Source organism: Vanessa tameamea, chromosome 8, assembly GCF_037043105.1.
Source record: "Vanessa tameamea isolate UH-Manoa-2023 chromosome 8, ilVanTame1 primary haplotype, whole genome shotgun sequence".
NCBI lineage: Eukaryota > Metazoa > Arthropoda > Insecta > Lepidoptera > Nymphalidae > Vanessa > Vanessa tameamea.
In genome coordinates this window covers 13,008,323-13,025,403 of record NC_087316.1, presented here as the reverse complement: position 1 = coordinate 13,025,403, position 17,081 = coordinate 13,008,323, and the positions used below count along the sequence as shown (strand labels likewise).

General features: G+C 31.9%; 1 protein-coding gene across 10 annotated transcripts in view; it reads left to right on the top strand.

The window, feature by feature from the left end:
• Nucleotides 1–17,081, top strand: part of Mmd (mind-meld) — a 497,564-nt gene that overhangs the window by 124,384 nt on the left and 356,099 nt on the right. The window contains exon 1 of one of the 10 annotated variants that reach the window (XM_064215711.1): nt 379–578. The exons of the other annotated variants lie outside the window; for them this stretch is intronic. The gene's annotated coding sequence lies outside the window, so the exon portion shown is untranslated. Of the gene's footprint in view, nt 1–378; nt 579–17,081 lie in introns of those variants that run through there. 10 annotated transcript variants of the gene reach the window in all.

The following is a 17,081-nucleotide window of genomic DNA, read 5'->3' as shown; positions in this document are numbered from 1 at the left end:
GGGGCTGTCCCGCGCATGCGTCAACCATTTCTATACGCGCCACAATTTTCCCAGAATTCCAGGGACAATATTATGAAAAATAGGTCTTCGTCAATAACTCAATACAACATGAATATTGATTTGATTATCACTTTATTGAGCTAAATATATTTCACCTGTCCCATTAATTATTTATGTATATTAATATATACAACATATATATAACTACATGATAATATATAACTTATTAATAAATTCGGTGTCGTAATTTTTAATAAGATGTTAAGATTACTGTCAAAAAACTATAATAATAGAATCGTAGTTACGTAATAGGGTAGATATTCGTGGGAGGAGTGGGGGTTAGCGCGGCAACACAGCGTCCCCGCGTCAGTTGGCGGCCGACCATCGAGCGAGTTGGATGTACGGTATGCGCGGACGTTCATGACAGACGCGCGAAATGACTGAGGCCCGCAAACTTAAGTTGTTCCAGTGTGATGGGTAGGTCGAAATAAGTGATAGTGTCCATATTTAACGATTTAAACTACTATTGAACTGTGACAATGTTTAATGTTGAGTTTATGATTTTATAGTGATCATTGGTGAGTAAATAAGTTTGTTTTTAACTTAATTATATTAAATGAAATAATTTTAATTTATACTGTTAAATGTTATTCGCGTCATATTTTTATATAATATAATATTTTTGTGACCTGATTAATTTAATGAGATGAAAATAAAGTGTAAAAAACATTTTTATATTAAATGAAAAGTTGTCTTAAGTAGGTTAGTTAAAATCTTCTTTGAAACTTCTTAGCGTTAAAGTTCCGACGGCGGCAGTTAGTGAATGTTAACCCAGAGAGCATTTACAAGCATTAAAAAGGCTTAATGACATCAGTTGCTTACTAATTTAGGTTAATTTATTAATAATCAAGCCATATTAAGTTATATTCGTCTATTAAAGCTAGCGACTCTTTTTGACACCATGGGAAATAAAAAATGTAATAATATTAATATTGCTTAAACATTTCGTTTTACAAAGTGAATTCTTGTTTAAGAAAGTATATAAAAATATTACACTGTAATAAAATGTCCGGCAAATATCTTATTAAATATTATATATATAATTTATAATTCATATATATTTAACTTATTTAGATATTCAATGTTAATATCAAAGAAAACTGATATAAAGATTACTTTAAACTCTATTACCAGGAGGGTGAAGGCTGTAACAATTAACGCTAGGTCTTTACCGGGAACGAAGCGCCTCTACGAGTTGCGTAGCAATTAGCGCTACGACGTAGCTGGTATGTTACATAATTGTGAGCGCTTAGAAAGAAAGATAGGTTGGGAATAATTTAATCATCGCTTTATTATTATGATATGTAGCTAACGAAGGTTTTATATTTATAAAATATTTTGCATTAAAAAGTTTATTACGCCGTTTTTAGCTAAGTAAGAAAAAAAAAGAAAAGGTATGATGTAAGAATATTAACAGTTTCATTGTCCAAATAGATAGCACGTTTTTTTAAACAATAAGCATGAATGACACAAGGCTGTCAGACACAAGATAGTGAAAGGGTTAAATACACTTTAAAGAAAAAAAAAAATACAATTTTAATAAATGCGTAAATTAATAGGATTAAACCAATTCTACATAGAGTTAAATCACACATAGCACAAAATAATAAAATGTCATGTAGCTAAGAGTAACAAATAATTTGCATGCAAAAAATAACTTAATATTATGCAAATGATATAGAAAATAATAGACAACTAAGCCTTTGGGTTATTAATAATATTATAATGTAGGATATCTAACCCCTAACGGCACATGGAATACCTCTGAACATTCCATATTTCAATTCTCCTGATTAGTTAGGTTTACGAGACGGAGTCAAAAAAAAACTAATAAATGTAATTGCTTTCTTTCAAAGTTTATAAACAAAAAATATTTATGCAAACAAAAATGCGAGCAAAAATTTTATATTAGACATAGGCTTAGATAAAGACAGTTTAGTCACGGGTAGAGCATTAATAAACCCTCATAATGGCATAGTTTCAAAACTTGTAGTGGTGACACAGTGTCTAAAGTACTATTAGCAAGAATTTACTGATTAAATAACTTTATATGGTTATTAACATCAATACAGCGAGTTCAAATATATATTAACTAGTTTCGTCTGCGTGTGACGTACGAGCGGGGATATTTGCCATAGCTTATGGCCTGTCTTAAAAAATAAAGTTAGGCTATAAGCTGTCTCTACTCCAAATATCATTTAAATCTGTTTAACCGTTTTTATGTGATTAACAAACATTCAAACATACAAAATGTCACAATTGTGATAGTTTGGGTGATCAAAAATAAAAATAAAATTTATTCAAGCAATTGCTCTTATTTAATGATCTGATTATTATCGTATAAGAATAACTACTGAGAATTGAATCTTATTCCGAGTGATAATTTCTCACATGAGTCTACTTGAATTAAATACTTGGATATATTTTTATTTGATTTGATTTAATTGTTTCGGTAAGTATATATACTCTACTGAAATCAAGAAAAGGAGTAGTAATTTATAAAGGGATTATAATATATATAACCTAAACTAGCCATGATATAATAAATATAATTTCTTAAAGTAATCCCATTTTTCCTAACCTAAGTTAAATGTTAGTTTTTAAAGTATATTGGTATAAAGAAATTTCTTTATGTATTATTTTTTGGAGAATTAAGTCTTCAGTATGTTATACTTGAAAAAATCACCTAATTAATGAATAAAAAAATCGTTTTAAAGAACTTTCAACTTAAATTTACACTAAAATAAAATTCAAATTAACTTAAGATTAAAATTAAAAGAGGACCAACTATTTACGGCTTTCTATAAATCATTCTATGCAATCTATTCTGTACAAAATTCAAATACGTAATGTAAGAAATTACTGATAAAAGAATTCCATTTAATGTTATTATAATTACAGTATGTGAAGTGGTCGCATGTATCGTATACTGTTTATTGAAAAACATTTTAAATTAAATTTGTGTTTTAATTTAATTTGAGCGGTTTGTATACTCAATAACAAGCGAAGTGTGGCCGTCGCATTGATAGCTGTTGAATTGTTTCATGGTTCGAAATTTAAAATATCTTGTTTTAATTTATGTTTTGCAATGAGAAGTAAAATATAAAACGATTTGACGTACTGTTTGTTTTTACAGTATAAATTAGAGCTGTATGTTTTAAAGCTAAATAATTTTTTAGGTAAAAATAACCAACAAATTTTTATTTACCTGAAAACTATTTATTTTATATTCGCCACAAGACTCGGGCTCGATTTATGCACGTGCTTGTTTCTAATAAGCAGAGGCAAACAAGTATTTAGGTTACAGTACGTAGCTGTTACCGTAGCGCTACGCTGTAGTACCGTAGCACCGTAGCATATCGCTACGGATATTAGTTCGGCGGTTAGTTTGCACACGTATACAAGATGTGTTTAACAGGTTATGCTATTAAATTGTTTAATTTTCAAGTGATTTATGTGCTACAAGTATTAAAAAAATAAATACAAATAATAAAATGTCACTAAAACAGATTACCTTCAACTTTTTTCTAAGTTTCGTATCATATAAGAATCTGTAGCAATATTCAATCGATCTCCGTTAGTATCATAAAGTCGATACCCCAAGGGAACAGGTATCCTTCGTAATAATATTATGCCGTCGTAAAACTTTACAGTCGTTAATATCCCACTCGTAAATCGCGCACGGATAGTAGTGGCGGTTTCGCTAGATTGGTGGATTTTTCTTTACGTTGAATAGATTTATTTTATCCATTGTGATTGTATTTCTATGATATTGATTGCTTAAATATTACGTATCAACTGGATAGACTTTTTTTACTAAATTTCATTTTAAATATCCCAGGAGCCTCTTAGAATAAAATATATATTGATTCTGATTACAAATTGGTGAATAAATGACTGACAAAACAAGGTTTTATATGCAAGCTATGATTAAATAGTAAAACTACGAGTATAGTATTTTATTATAGTAGTTTAGTATATTATTACTATTTAATAACTTACTAAATTACTATCTTAGTGAATAACCAGTAACGTAATTTTATTACTGAGAGAGTCTCTTCAATAAATCATACAAATCTTTAAAAATATCTATCAACCTCTCGTACTAACTTATATTGGCTGCTAGTCCCTATACGAGTCCTTTTGACCTATTTGATGGAGGGCGTTGCAGCCTCCGGCGTAATTGCCTCGAACGGAGGGCCTTTGTCGTGATTGTAACATATGTCATGTTGGCTACCTTTGAACTGTGAGTGTTCTTTTATAATGTTCATTTAAAAGTACCTCACAATTTCATGACATTATTTAGAAATATCAACTTGTATGGACATTTTATTATAAACTGGAGGAATTGTCACACTGCTATTACTTGCTTTACTTGGTGGTAGGACTTCGTGCAAACCCCAGATAGGTACCACCTACTGATGAGTTATTCTATCGCGAAACAGCAATGCATAGTATTGTTGTATTCCTAACGGTGAGTGAGCCAATGTACATATTGACACAAGGGACAACAGAGTAAGTAACCAAGATGGTGCAGTGGCGATGCAAGGAATAGTTAATATTTCTTACAATTCCAATGGCTATACGACCCATATGCTAGTCATTCAAAATATTTGAAATAAAAAAATATCATAGTCACAATTACACGTTATTTATGTAAAACCATGAAGAAAAAACTAAGCTCGAAAATAATAAGAATATAAAATACAATCTGTAATACGTGCCCATGGTTTTCAGTTGCCACTTCGCTGTCTTTATCGCACGTTAAATCGCAGGAAATGTTTCTTAAGAAAGTGAGTCGTCGTTTTGTTTTCTCTTTTAGTCGTTTGTCTATCACGCGTCTTTACTTATACGGACAATTATTCTTCTAAAACATTACATATATATTATAATAATATATAAAATTGTATTATTAAAAAGTACGAATGTCAAAGGCAACTGCAGAAAAATATATAGGCTACTTTTCTTAATTCACCCCTCGAGGGGGTAAAATTGGGGTCACGGTCTGTGATAGGTAAAGTTTTACAAAATTCACGTGGGTTTAGCCGCAGATTTAGCTAGTTCAATATAAAATTAATCTATTTTATTAATTGCACAACTTATTTAAAATCTAAAAAAATACAAAATATCTTCTGCAGTTAAATAAACTTGTTTTAGATTCAATCATAAAACTATTTTATTGGCTATCTGATTTAACGGCGATGGCTTATAGTAGGTTTGTATCATAATTTTTGATTTTGAAATAATATTAAAATTGTTCATATTTTAGTATGCTAGTCTCACACTTAGTGAAAATATGTGGCTGCCGACCTCACGTTTTATGGAATGCTCGTAGTTATCGCATTGCTGTCTGTGAATGTGAAAACAACCAATACGTACACATTTTGTTGACGCTAACGGTATCTGTATTGCATGTTGAATATAGTATGAGACTTGTCGTGTCTCACGCTACCTGTTGAACTCTATCGATTAATAAATAATAAGCAAACAGGAAACGTTCGATCCTAAGGTGCATTTGAGTCGTGTAAATGTATTAACTTGAACGATTGGGAGAGCTTTGGAATAAAGCCACAGTTTATAAATGTCCCACTGGTGGGCTTTCTAAGACTTTTGAGGGGATGGTTTGGAGCTTATACAATAACGTTATATATTATATATATAGAGTTTTTGACTTTGAGGTAAAAATGTAAATGATACGAATTTATAGTACAAGCTTTTATTGAGACTGAATATAAAAAAATAAAAGATCTAATAAGAAATCCATTCTAGCTTGGATATGCATATCCAAACTTGTATCGGAGCATCCTTCGTGGCTGGTTATAAAAATAATTATTAACATAAATGAAGTATATGAGCATTCAAAGGTGCACGCCCTGATTTAAGCCTTAAAGTTTCGATAAAATTCACGTTCTTTAATCACTAGACTATATCGGCTTTAAAAGCTTTGACGTACCAAAATTTAAATGTAAATATGTTTAGCAAATCAAATCTGGCTAATTTGTACATTTTTGATGAAATAAATTGTCTTAAGCTACGTAAACAAAACTGAGTGTCCAAGTGATGATTTACTGATTCCAAATTTGGGGTATATTTACGTTTAGTTTATTTTGCAAAATAATGATTGTGGAGTTCTTTGAGTTAACGTATATAATATTTAAATTGGAACGAAGTCTTATTCATATTAGATCACATTTGTCATTTTACCTTCAATATATTTATCTAATATTGAAAAGACGATTATTTAAAATCATGAATCAATTTCGTGCTCCAACAGCTTCATTTTTATTCCAAAAATATTTCCTTTTAAAAAAATCCAATCTTTGTATAACGTAATCAAATTTTATGCCGTTATATAAATTAAAAAAATATTGGTAACAAAACCCCATGTTCTGGTAGTTTATTAAATGTGAAGGTAAAAGGCGTGTGTTGGATTAATTTAATTTATTCGTTCGCTTTTACGAATAAATTTATTTTCGGCAACTCACTCGTAAAACTTTGTCAGTATGAGATTGTAGGTTTCAAAGGATTTAATCTGATTTGTGAGCCTTTACGGACTGTTCACATAAAGTTCTTATATTTGAGTATAACAAAAAAATCTTGGGATATATAAGAATCTATGCAAGATTACTTTTTTATTGAAAATAGACGGTAAACTGGCAAATAGGTTACCCGGTGGTAAGTGGTCACCGTAGACATTTGCGCTGCAAGAAATATCAGCTATTCTCTACAGCACAAATACAATCTCAGGAACTAAGATGTTATGTTCGTCGTGCGTGTTGTAACAGTGACTCTTCAATCCAATCTTCAAAAGTAACTACTGAGTTTCTTGCCGGTTCTTCTCGGTGGTAGCTTCACTTAATATAGTTTGTGCAATGACGATTATTAAGTGCTTGTAAAGGCCTACTTGAATAAAGTATATTTTGATTTTGAATCCTTTAAAACAATAAAAAACAATACTAAGCATAGCTGTTCGGTGGTATTATATCTGATGCGTGGGTGGATTCTACCCAGATGGGCTGTCAAAAAGCTAAATTATTCATACATATTTTGTTTTTCATATATATTGAAAAGCACAGTAAATATTTATCTAGTTACCTTAAAATTACTTCTTGAAGCAGTTTCAGAGGTCCAGGTTCCAGAGAAAGGACAAATTATTATTTAACATATAATCAACAATCTTTATAAGCCTCTATAAACCTATTTTAACAGTTTGTTCAACAGAGAGGCTCACCACATCCTCAAGTTTCATACTTATAAAAAGTTTACTAATTAATATCAATGAACGACCGCATATCGCTCCTGAACAAACTAGCCACCTGGGGATTGTTAAAGTTAAACGTAAACTGATTATTTTTAACCAATGTTAACACAACAAATACGAATATTATAACAATTTTCTTTTTAATTTATTGTTGCTCGTATATTCAGGCTGTCCGTGCTTCCGTATTTCTTTAATTGGTATTTTATTTATATTTTAGTGTGGCTACATATTTTTACAAACATGCAGCATCACAGTTTAATTTTTTTTATTATTACATTTCATAAATAAGTACCATCAATTTATTATATATTCTACCGTCAAACAGCAATACTTAGTATTATTGTGTTCCCGTGATTGAGCCAGTGTAACCGGCACAAGGGACATAATATCTTAGTTTCCAAGGTGGCACATTGGTGATATGAGGGATAACTAATATTTCTTACAGTACCAATGTTTATGTATGCCGGTGGCCACTTACCATTAGATGGACCAATTGCCCATCCATCAACCTATTTTATATTAAAAAAAATGTTTTTATTTAAAACATCTATAAGCGTTTCTGGGTGTAAGACACCTCACGCATACCAGTCAATTATGCCAAGACGTACCGTGTCGTGACGAGATTTTTCAAAGATACGAATAATAATTTACTTGGTGGTAGGGCAAGCCCGTCTGGGTAGGTACCACCCACTAATCATATATTCTACCGCCAAACAACAATACTCAGTATTGTTGTGTTCCGGTTGGAATGGTGAGTGAGCCCGTGTAACTACAGACACAAGGGACATAACATCTTAGTTCCTAAGGTTGGTGGCACATTGGCGATGTAAGGAAAGGTTAATATTTCTTACAGCGTCATATGCCCATATGTTCGTCTGCTAATCTATGCCATACAAAAAAAGAAATTAAAGATTGGTGTTTATATATATAGTAATACTTACATACATAAATACTGATATACAAACAAGCGTATACGTATACATATACAAATTCAATAATTCAAATAAAGAAATCTACTAACAAATGTAAAAGTTTTATAGCCGAATTCAGAGGGTACGACAACATTTTAGGTTTTACCATTGAATCGCAGAAAAGGTTTTAACATATTTTATAATAATAAAATCCAAGCAAATTGATTAAAAACATTCTCGTGATAAAGCTAAACTAATATTCAGATAATAAACACATAAACACACCTCGGAATAGAAACGATCGCCAGCAGATCAAATGATAAATAACAATGTAAACGAAATTGTTGAAAAACATACGGAATGTACTCGAAAAAGTAAATACACTGAAAGGAATATTTGAAAATCTTTTATTTTTTTTTATATTCCGTCTCAATAGAAGCATGTACTTTGAATTCGTATCATTTACATTTTTACCTCAAAGTAAAGAATTCTTTTTACGATTTCGTTACAGAACTGTGCGCATAAAAACTTCATATCATAATAATATTCCAACAGAACTCCCTCCTCTCTCATATTAATAACGGAAATTCGCAATATGTCACACTGTTGCCCTCACACTTAATTTTATCTTGAGTACTATCGTGACTATTGAAAGATGGCCCCCAGATAGTTTTCCGTCTCTCTCTAATGGCAATGTGTTTTATTGGCCTAGACCAGTTATAAAAGTCCAAGATATTTTAGTCGGATAGTGTAACATTTGGACACTTTCCAAAGTGTCCGAAATAAGTCTACTTACCGTGACATAACGATTCTAGTAATGCTATAGAATTGGAAAATACTTCATTTTCGTTAAAAACTTTTGAAAGTTCAATACTTAGCAAATTTCGATTAGTTTTTGATTTTAACTTTTTACAGTAACATATATTTTGTTATGATTGCATTTTTTTACTACATCTGACGGATAAATGGGCTATCTGATGGTAAGTGGTCACCACCGGCCATTGACATTGACGCTGCGAGACATTTTAATAATTTATTACAAAACAATGTGTCTGTAGTTACACTGGCTTACTCACCTTTCAAACTGGAAAACAATAGTTCTAAATATTGTTGCTTGGCCGTATAATTTATAAATAGTGGGTTGTATCTACCCAGACAGGCTTGTACAAAGACCTACCACCAAGTAAGTAGTATAATGTAATATCAAAATCACTATACCGAGGAAATATTTCCATAATTGTTCCATAATATATTTTAAACTAATAATAAAACATGGCGGCTTTTGAAATATGATATCGTAACTCATAATTACCAGTTTTTATTCTCTCAAAATAATAATGACATTGTAACAATTAAAACGTTTTGCTCATTATTGATTCAATAATTACAATTTAATTATTGCTCTCTGTTTGCCAAATGAGCAGGAAATGTCTCGCTATAATAATATAAGATGTGATCACGTTGCCCAGTTAAATAAATATTCGACAACATCACATACGTTACTCTGATCCCAATGTAAGTAGCTAAAGCACTTGTGTTAAGGTAAATCAGAAGTAACGACGGTACCACAAACACCCAGACCCAAGATAACATAGAAAACTAATGAACTTTTTCTACATCGACTCGGCCGGAAATCGAACCCGGGATCCTGGAGTGGCGTACCCGTGAAAGCCGGTGGACACACTACTCGACCACGGAGGTCGTCAGTTCAAACCCAGGCAGGCTTAATTCGTATTAATAACTAATCTCGTGCCCAGTCGTGAGGATGAGAAGAAGTGGAATATGAAACCTTCTCAAAATTAGAGGAGCGTTTAAAGCTACTAGCAGATATATATGTAATGTTAAGCTGACTATGTGGAAAACATTCCACAACAACATCGTTGCAACTGTTAAATACAAGACTTGGTAAATTACACGGAAAAGTTGTATGTATGTAATATGTGCGCAACAACCTAAATCAACAGATACATTGTATATGTAAGTCCGATATATGTTTTTTTAATTTAATTCGGCATTAGTCGAGTCGAGTTTGGGTCAGAACCTTGTATTTTTAGTTCCAGATGAAACTATGTGTTCGTGAATAAAAAAAGAAATATATCATTTAAGAACCCTTACAGGATAAGTAGCTGGCAGACAGGTTAAAGGGCCACCTTATTTCACGTGGTCATCCCTGCTCTATACGAACACAGTAAGTATAAATCACTTCAGACCCTGTCAGCCATAGAATCTGAGACATTACATTCATTCTGCTTGTAATAATACTGACTGCTCATATCGATATTATATTGTTTATGGGTAGACGTGACCCCATGGCTGATTTATGTTATTGCTTATGTACGATGAAAATTTAATCTTCTATATCAGCCAAACAGTTCAGTATTATTTTCGATTCTTTTGATCCACCATATATTTTGTTTTGTTTAAGTAATTACTGGCTAGTTATAGTGCTATAAAAGTAAAAAAAAAATATTCGTAACATGTAACTTCATAAATGTTTTACTTATATATTCTTGATTACGGTCGAATTTCGAACACTGACCGGATACTTGTGATTTAAATTCAAGGAGAAAACATTCCAATTAACGCGTTTCTGTCGGGTCTTGATGCCGAGACTTACATAAACCGTAAGAGCCTTCGTGCTTCCATTCAGCCATGATTGATCTGGACTTTGAATCATACAAGTTCACGACTCATAGATGAATCTAGTCCATTGTGATATCTCATACGAATATTTTATTCCGATATAAAAATGTTCCCAGTATCCATTCTTTGAACATTTTAATCTAGACTAGGCCGTTGCATTAAAATATAGATCGCCTCGATTTACTCGGCTGAAAGGGAAATACAAAATACAAACTTTGTTTCTTATACAAAAGGGAGTCTTTGTTACAGTGGATAAAAACTTCTTTACATTACGGACTGCATCTGATGGGGTCCAGACGCAATCAAAACTGTGAGGGGTGAGTTAGAAACGGCAGCGGTTTTGGTTCGTCGCTTGTACTAAATTTGATTTTATGTCGCTACAAATTTTTACTTTTGTATGAAAATATCTTTTTATTCGAGTTTTGGTATTTCAATGACTTCAGTGCTTTATAACAATGATTTAACATTTTCATATACTTGTTTTTGAGAAATATTTTTTGATAATTTGCTTAGCCGGATGAAGACAATGTCGAAGAAATTTTAATCATTTAATCAATCTTACATCGCCACCTACCTTGGGAATTAAGATATTATGATCCTTGTGCCTGTAGTTACACTGGATAAAACGGATCATTGGATAAAAAACTTGGAGCTAAACCGGAGAACGTGGATTTTAATTTTCGAAAGCATCACAGAGATTTCATGTCAATAATTAATTCATTGTTGTTTTATGGTGAAATAGTTTTCTGTTGATATTTATACATGTAGAATTTTGTTTGCCATCAATTAAGAAATGAGATGAGATGAGAACTTGTAAGTATGTGTCACAGTCGAGAAACTTGTTGGAATACGCTCCAAGCGTTGGCTTTAATTATGGCCTGCCAGAGACTTAAGAAACATTTCACAGCGAAATGTTACCTTACTTCTTACTTAAGAATCTTCTTAAAAAATAATCTTTCCTTTACTTTTAAAGTAATATTCCAAAAATTAAGTTATTTACATTTATTCGATAGTTCATTGCTACAATGCTAACATTAATATTACTGTAACTATAGATACCCCATAATTTAAGATATACAACGTTTATTTAATTAAATATCCAATTAACAAAATGTTTAAGACTCGGAAGACTTAATTAGAACATTGTTTTTGTTACACGTTTCACCAGATTTTAATATAACCGTTGAAAAGTTATTTTTTAACTCGAAAAAATAAATTGAAAATTCTTTGTAATTAATACGTATATTTCATCATAATTATATGCATGTGTTTTAAATTTCAATCCAGTTCTGTTTAGCCGAAATGAAAATTATAAAAACTTAAGAAAAATATATTAATTTTAAATATCACTCGTTACTATTTAAATCAGTGCTCAGCGCTAATTGAAGCTCACATTTCTCCGTTTTTTTGTCAACACGCGCCTATCACTCGCACCACAAACAAACAAAGTCGACAGTTGATTGCGTTTGTACTGAATTTTAAGAACACGGGCTTGTTGTTCCGCGTTTTGCATTTACAACAGCGGAGAATTCATTAGAGATGCTTTGAGTGACACGTCAAACGAACGACACTCTTACACCAAAGGATATAAAGACGAGAATGGCGTGAAAACGCGTACATGTGATCTACACGAACACGAGGCTTTAGTTTTACGAGTCTGGCGTGATAGCGTGACATTTGATTTGATATGGCGTGTCATTGTCTATAATTATACAGCGTGTTTCATTTCTCATTTGTAATGTTAGTAGCTCCAGAGTTGCATACATATTTTTAGGTCATGTTTGTAGTGACTTTGTTAGCTATGACAAGGTGGTTTTGAATTGTCGTCATTATTGATATGTACTATTTTGCTTATTTAGTGGATATATGTATATAAGGTTGCAAATCCGGAGGTTTTAGGCTCAAATCCTAGCTTGGGCCGATAGACACTTATTGGGTTTATCTTCCGAATAATTTTCAGTAGCAGTCCGGATGCTGGAAATTGAAGTGTGCCTCGTAAAGCACTTAAAGCCGCTAGTCTTGCGTCTTCACTCCTGCCGATTGGATTATGAGAGTGAGGAATATAGAACCTCTATAATATATTGCACTATAATATGTCCTGAGGTCTGAGAAGTCTCGGGAAGAGTTCTGATGCCCTACTGTGGCTAAAATTGGTCGGGGTGACATTATTTATATAAATTAAAGCTATATTAACACGATTTTGTCATTAAGAACGAGTTTAATTGTAATTGCATCATCAGAGTATCATAAAATTGGGATCACACATTTGAAAAGAGTCGAGGTAACACAGTGGAATATCGTTCTGAAGCGAGGATTGCCCACGTTTGAGGAATCCAACGTGAGTAAGCACTAAATAATTATCATGTAGAACAACTTTATATTGTTCAATTCTAGGTATTTGCCCAGTGGGACATTAACTTCGTCTCATAGTAGATAGAACATGTATTCTAAAGGCTCAATTGCAAATGGAAATTCTGAGACGTGTCTACGATCTCGTAAGACTGCCTTACGCTCTATTTCCTTCTTAAATAGCAGGAGAGTACCATTATTCTCATGCGATGACACTTTTTTGAACTAAATTATTGTGACCTATATTTTGAATAATATTCAAACACTTTAGAGTTGAGCTATACGAACCAAACGTCTAAAGCGTGTTCTATTTTTAAATTTTATAATACGTTTTATAATTTAAACCAGTACTCTACCGGGAATATTATTTGTGACGTACAATGCGTTTGATATTATTCTGAATAATGAAAATTACTGTATGGATGTTAGTACTCTATGCGTTTCTATATTATTCATCCGATTGTGATTAAACTTTAGTTATGTGTTCTGAGTACGCCAGTGAAGGAATGTAGATTCTACAAAAAATAACCGGCAAGAAATTCAGAAGTAACTCTTTTACAACATTTGACATACATTTTGTTACTTCAATACAATTATAAATTATAAATGCGTGATATTTTCATGATTACCAAACACTAAAAACATTATTTTAAATATTTGTTTGTCTGTCTATTTATTTGTTGGTTCGGGTAATCTCCGAAACGTAAAACCGATTTTGACGAGACTTTCATTGATAAATGGCTAATATTGAGAGGATTGACGACCGAGTAGTGTGTACACCGGTTTTCATGGGTACGCCACTCCGAGGTCCCGGGTTCGATTCCCGGCCGAGTCGATGTAGAAAAAGTTCATTTTCTATGTTGTATTGGGTCTGGGTGTTTGAGGTACCGTCGTTACATCTGATTTCCATAACACAAGTGCTTTAGCTACTTACATTGGGATCAGAGTAATGTATGTGATGTTGTCCAATATTTATTTATTTATTTATTATTGAGAATAGTAACTTAAGCTACTTTCACTATCAAAAAATAATTAGGGATTCAGAGGAAAAAATAAAACCAAATAAATTTGTTCGAGTAGGACAAAGTCTGCCTGGCCTCGTTAGTCCGCTATAAATACCCAACGAACAGTCATATATTGTCGATTACAATAGAATTTGCATAACAAAGACCGGGCAATATATATGTATATATATAATATACAACGTAGGCGTGACAGAAATTTTAATATATTTTAGATATCAAATATCTATCTATAGTAAGATTATTTTAATTCAATAATAAATTCGATGGCATAGCTTAAAATATAATACTTATTACTTTTAAAATTATTTTCAATTCTTGCCTATCGCTTGAGCAAACAGGCGATTAAACGTTTTAGATATATAATTTATGTACATTAGCCAGCCGACGTTGTACTGCCTCTGTACATGCATATGTAAATATTAATAATAAAAATATATAATATGTGCAAACTTTAATCGGTCAAACGCACAGTGCACGCATTCTAACCACTGGGCCATCTCGGCTCTCAATATATTATTGGAAATAGTTGTGTCAGCTGGAAATAAGATTTATCATGACGTGTCCTCAGGAGAAGGCGTGGCTAATGTGTTATTCATATCGATGATAAAATCTATGAAAATATTTTATTAAGTAAATAATAATTAGATATTTCTCTTTAGATTTACTACTAAAGGTAACAAAGAAGTTGTAAATATCCCCCCGCTGGGCAAAAGCCCTCTCTCCCCTTGAATAGTAGTTTATTCAACCAGGTGATTTCATAGATTAGAATAACATGATTTTGATTCATCCTCTCCGGACGAGTTGTTCGCTTTTTTATAAATTAGGTAGGCGGACGGTCTAAGGGGAATCTTGATACGTAGTCATTATAGCCCATAGGCAATGCGCCACCAACCTTAGGTCGAAGTCATGTCCTTCGCGCCTGCAGCTCCGTAGGCTCATTCATCTTTCAAATCAGAATACGAAAAATACTGACTATTGGTATTTGGCGGTGGGATATACAGTAAATTGATGGTACTTATTCTGACAGTCAAGTCAATCAAAAATTGAAACATTTGATACTTAAAACTAAATATTATAAGTATAACACTGGCTGTGTTGTACTTGAAATTAACATAGGTTTTAAACATAGAATCCATTAAACTGTTAATAATTAAAACGAACTCTAACAAGTCGTTAGCGAATGGCCGAATAGCTAACTTACCCGAAACTTCTCCACTTATTTCGTGCAAATGTTTTTATTAAGATTTCCCGCGTTTTAGTCGCGGATGAATTATTTTGTATAACGATTTTTTTTTAATTTGCCACATTAAAGAAACTTTTGTTCGTTTACTGATTTATTAAAACAAAAAAAAAAAAACAATCTGACTAATAGAAAATGTTCTTATTAATACAATTAACATAACCTCTTCGTAGTTTATAACTTTCACTATGACTATAAATATATGTGTTTATGTTTATTTATTGAGCTTGCTAATTAATTGTCTATGATATAGCATTTGACAACTCGGAACGAAAATTGCTTCGGTATTTTTAGTGAAGGTCCGATTGTAGCAATCACAATACATTTCGACTCTATAGTTGAAAATTTATAGGTAAAATAAATTAATATAAAAATCTAGAACATCAGCAGTCAAATATTATCAAAAGTAAATATGTTAAATAGATTAGTAGTCTATTAATGGTCCATTTGTAGGCAAAGACGACCTTTCTTTTCAAAATAAAGGCTTGTAACTTATCCCACCACGCTGCTCCATTGCAGTGGATACATTCTAATGCAGCTCCTCACGATAACACAAAGTTTTTGAAAAAACATTTGTTGTCTGGATTTGAATCTGCAACCTTTGGTAAAATTTATTATTATTAATATGTTACCACTGCGCCATGTCGCTTCACATTATTGTCTTGCAAAAAATAATATACTAACAACTCGTATATATTTCGTACGACTAAAATAAGGTTACTCGGATAAATGACGTGCTTATTTTTCCTGCAATTGTTCATATGAATGTATGATTTTTTGTCAATGTTACATTTATGATAGAAAATAAATTAAAACAATAGAAAAGGTACATAAAAACAACCTTTTTTTATCTAAAATCATGAAAATAATTGAAAATACACGATATGTACGAACCGTTGTCGGGATTTGGAACGACCCGTATGTAGCAACCCTTTTCAAACATAATGACTTAGTCAATATATTGAAGACTTAATGAGTGGATATTTTTAACGTGGACATGTTTTGAAACAAAATACTCAGTAATTATTTAAAAAAAAAAAACTCTTTATGAAATTGAAAAATCAGCAGTATTTACTTTAAGTGTTATGTTTCTTGTATCTGTAGTTACACTCACCAGACAGGCCGAAATACAAAAATACTAAGCATTGCTGGGTGGTTTACTATGTGATGCTTGGGTGGTTTTAGATTTGATATTGAATGGCGATAACATGAACATTATCCTAGCTGCTAGATAGCCTATTACAAGCGGAGAAAGACAGAATAATCTAACCTTACATTTAAGTATTCCATGCAATTTGATAATATCTCAGCTGAACTACTAAACATTTCTTGATTTATATATCATATTTATTTAATATTAGCTACCTATCTACTATATTTGCTTAAATAAAAATTTTACTTTCAAAAACCCTATAATAGCTTCATCGACGTTCAAAACGAATTTTTTTCCTAAATCCACAATGAATACCATGGATTAATTATTATTCAAACTCTCGACCAATGATATCGCGTCAATTCAGTATCAAATGTAGTTTATTTAGCTTTCGTCATCTCGTGATTAGAATAGACTATAAAATAGGCTTATTCGCTTA